The 4,309-nt window shown below is 39.0% G+C and overlaps 1 non-coding gene across 1 annotated transcript; it reads left to right on the top strand.

The window, feature by feature from the left end:
- Positions 1–763: 763 nt before the first annotated feature.
- On the top strand, positions 764–871 carry LOC126654186 (small nucleolar RNA R71). The gene has a single exon (XR_007632442.1). It is a non-coding gene; the product is annotated as a small nucleolar RNA R71 (small nucleolar RNA).
- The last annotated feature ends 3,438 nt before the right edge of the window (positions 872–4,309 follow it).

Raw genomic sequence — 4,309 nt, 5'->3', positions numbered from 1 at the left:
GAGTTTCCAAATGATGGATAGTAGAAGCTTGATTCTTCTCCCTTTGCTCCATTTTCTCTAACTTCTCTAGTACCTTGGAAAGCACATTTCCCTCATCCGTATTCTTTTGTGGTTGGAATCCCGGAGGGTGTTGAGGTCTACCACCATAGTTGTTTCCTTGCCCTTGATGGTTATGATAAGGGCCTTGATAAGGACCTTGTTGTTGGGGCCTATTTCCTCCTTGGAAACTAGGACCCGCTTGTTGATTTGCTTGCACATTGCCTTGGCCGTCTTGATTCCTCCATCCGAAGTTAGGATGGTTTCTCCACCCCGGATTATAGGTATTCGAGTAAGGATCATTCCCTTGGCGTTGACCTCCCACATAATTCACTTGTTCGCTCCAAGTTTGACCCGTGGCATAGCACTCATTACTTCCATGATTGAAATCTCCACAATGCTCACAACCTACTTGGACATACGCAACCGGAGCATTCCGTGGAGCCACTTGCTTCTTCAAGGCATCAACTTGACTTTGCAAAGAGGCATTCATAGCTTTCATTGCTTCAAACTCCTTGGATTGATCAAGCGTCATTAATGCCTTTTGAGCCGGTGGTCTTCTCCTTTCCGAGGACCAAGTGCTACTCACCATAGCCAATTTTTCAATCAACGCATTAGCCTCATCAAGCGTCTTCTGCATCAAAGAACCTCCCGCGGCCGAATCAATGGTAGATCTTGTAATCTCACCCAAACCATTATAGAATATTTGAAGCACATGCTCCCTTACAAGTCGATGATGAGGTACGTGCCTTTGGAGATCCTTGAACCTCTCCCAAGTTTCATAGAGAGATTCCCCCTCATATTGGTAATAATCAATGATGTCCTTTGTCAACTTTGCGGTTCTCCCCATCGGAAAGTACTTGTGAAGGAAAGCTTGAGCAAGATCCCGCCAATTGTGGATTGATGCATTAGGTAGTGATCGAAGCCACAAGCTAGCCTTATCTCTTAGTGAGAACGGAAACATCCGAAGCTTGATTTGATCGGCGGTGACATTATGAAGCTTGAATGTGTCCAACACTCCCAAGAACTTGGATATGTGTTCATTCGGATCCTCACTTGGTAACCCAAAGAATTGGCACCGATTCTCTAGGAGTTGAATCGTGCTAGGCTTGATTTCAAAAGTAGCCGCGGTGACCGGTCTTGCAAAGCACCCATAGGTGGCATTATCCACATCCGGGAGGAAGAAATCCCCCAAAGTTTGCCTTTGTGCTTGATGGCCTTGAACTTGAGGGTGATTGTCCCCTTGTTGCTCTTGCCGATTTCTCTCATCGAGTGGAGGAGGCGGATGTTGCCTCACTCCATTGTCTTGAGGGTGATAATGCTCCTCCTCATAGTTATCGTCCCCATGTTCCATGATAACGGGTATACGATTCTCCCTTCTCACACTTCTTTCAAATCTCCCGAGGTTGTCTTGAAACGGTTCTAGCGGAAGATTGGCCCCTCGTGTATTGTGCATACACTATAGTCGATCTCCTACACAAACAACAACAAACAAACCACGCGTAAATCCGGAAAGAAGCAAAAACAACAAAAGTGATAAAAACAGAAAATAGAGCTAACTCGACCGAACAATAACTAATTTCAATCAATCAATAAACACTCGTCACTCCCCGGCAACGGCGCCAAAAACTTGTTGAGCAAAAAGCACAACTTGTAATAATCCGGAAGTCGGAATCGATCCCACGAGGAGTGAATCTAGAGCGATTGATGAGAATGAACTTTAGTTGCGATTCAATTCGTTTAGCGAAACACGAATGGTTGAAGTTTAAGTAAGATTAACACTAAATAGGCACTAAACAACTAAACAATTAAACTAACAATTCAAGCAACTATAATAAGAACGAGTTTAATCAATAAGTAATAGATGTCTAGGGGTTGAAATCATTCCGAGGTCATGCATACATAGTAATGGATGAATTGGTATCTAGCAAGGGCCGAGTTGTGCCTAGCGCACCGTTCCCGCTCTCTCGAGCCTCTAAGAACGACAAAATCAATCATCAAGTAATCAATTAATGCCTAACTCACTCTCGTGATACTAAACAAAACCAATTACCCAACATCAATTAATCAACAAACTCAAGGTCACCTAAATCCTAATCCACTCTCGTGGTATTACAATCTAGGCTTCTAATTCCAAAGTCTATTCACCTAACCATTTCTCAATGAGTCAAGCAAACACTAAATCATGCATTAGATAGCTAGGCTAACACAAGCATTAGGAACTAGAATTATAACAAGCATTTAACCAATCAAACATACCATTTAACATAACAAGAAGGAAATCATCTCAACCCCCAAACATGGGGGATTAGTTACACATACCAAGAGCTAAATTAACAAAATGATAAATGGAAAGCATGGTTAAAGAGTACTTACAAGAAGATGAAAAACCCACAAATAAGAGTTGTAATAGAAAATAAAACTTGTTCATTCAATGAAGGTTCAAAGATCTCAACAATGGTGGAAATATAAAAATCTGGAAATTCTATTGAAGAAGAAGATTAAAATTTAGGGATTTTCTAAAATTAGGAGAAGATTCAAAAGTACACTAATAGAATAAAGTCTAGGGAAATCTTCCATACCTAAAATAGAGATAAGGCTCCTTATATAGTACTTACAAAAGAAGGAAAAAGACAAACATTCATTTACACATGCGTTGGGCCCAACATAGCAAATTAATAAAGCCTTGTTGCATCATGAAATAAGATTTCCCCATTCCAGCAAGCCCAAGCTCGAATAGAGCTCCTTGGGCTAAATGAGGAGCCCGATTCCAGCTGCCATTTTCTGCTCCGGATCTCGATCTTCAAACCTTCGTAACTCGGTGTAGAAATGTCTGATTGAGTCGATTCTTGAACCGTTGGAAAGCTTAGGATGCCTACTTTAACTTTCATGAAGATCACGAGTTCATTTGAGGCTTCTAGCTAGTCCAAATTGGTCAATTAGTGCCCAGGGGTCAGCTTTTCAGATTTGCAAATGAGCTTCCGCATCACTTTTGTCGTCTTTTCCAACTTTCGCACCAAAATGCTTCCGCAATGCTCCTAAGTACCTGAAATACTAAAACATGTAATAAGACATTCGAAATACCATAAAACCGTGATAAAATGTTAATAAAGCATGCGGAAACGACACTAAGATAGGAGTAAAATACTCCTATCACTACTCCACCACCGTCGACCCAAAACTCCAGCTACCCACCACTACCGATTGACCCAGACCCAGCGAGTCTATTCCATCGTGAAGAACAGACCCGCTGGGTCTGTGTGAAGAACAGACCCATCGGGTATGTTCTTCACAAATGGAGAACAGATTCGGTAGAATATGTTCTTTACGCCTGAAGAATAGATCTCACCGGATCTGTTTGCGACGATGAAGAACAGATCCGGTGGGATCTGTTCTTCACGCCTGAAGAACAGACTGTTGAATTTTTTTTCCTCGGTAGGTGAATGGGTTGGGTTAATGGGTTTAGATTAATGGGTTAATGGGTTTAGGTTAGGCTTAATTACTTAAAAAACCTCCACTTTGTAATATTTTTTCATTTATACCATGACCTAGGAAAAAGTTCATTTGTATCCTTTTTTTGATTTTTTGTTTTCAACTCTACCCTAAAGCACTAAATTGAACTTTTTTTATCTAGAAAAAACTTAAAATAATTCTTCATTTTTTAATTTATTTGTATTTTTTTCAAATAGAAAAAAAATAATATAACCCTTCTATTTAATTATTTTTAATATTTTCATCCTATAATTAATTAAATTGTCAAAAAATAAAATATTGGGGTACAATTGAAAACGAAAAATCAAAAAAATGGTACAAATGAACTTTTTCCTAGGTCAGGGTATAAACGAAAAATTGTTTCAAGGTGAGGTTTTTTTTAAGTAATTAGGCCTTTAGGTTATATGATATAAAATGGTTAAAGTTAAAAATGAGTCCCTGTTAGTTTAATTAAAAATTAATATGATTTTAAACTTATGAAATTATAAAAAATTAATTAATTATCAATTCTGTAAATAATATAAATATTAAGGACTATTTTAAGCTTTTAACCGTCCAAAACCACCTAAAATCGGAGAGTGTATTCACTCTCTAAGGTGAGAGTGGGGAAGTGGTGTTTAATCCGTTTTTGCATACTTGTGGGGTGATTTGATCCACTTTCGTGAGATTGGACTTATTTGATATTTCGTGCCAAGTTCAGGGGGGTTTTTGAAACTTCACTCATAAAAGTATAGGTACTCAAACAACCATTTTTCCTAAAAAGAAAACCCGAAACAAATCC

Source organism: Mercurialis annua, linkage group LG6, assembly GCF_937616625.2.
Source record: "Mercurialis annua linkage group LG6, ddMerAnnu1.2, whole genome shotgun sequence".
Taxonomy (NCBI): Eukaryota; Viridiplantae; Streptophyta; class Magnoliopsida; order Malpighiales; family Euphorbiaceae; genus Mercurialis; species Mercurialis annua.
The sequence above is the reverse complement of the archived record's forward strand: the minus strand, read 5'-3'. Positions and strand labels throughout refer to the sequence as shown.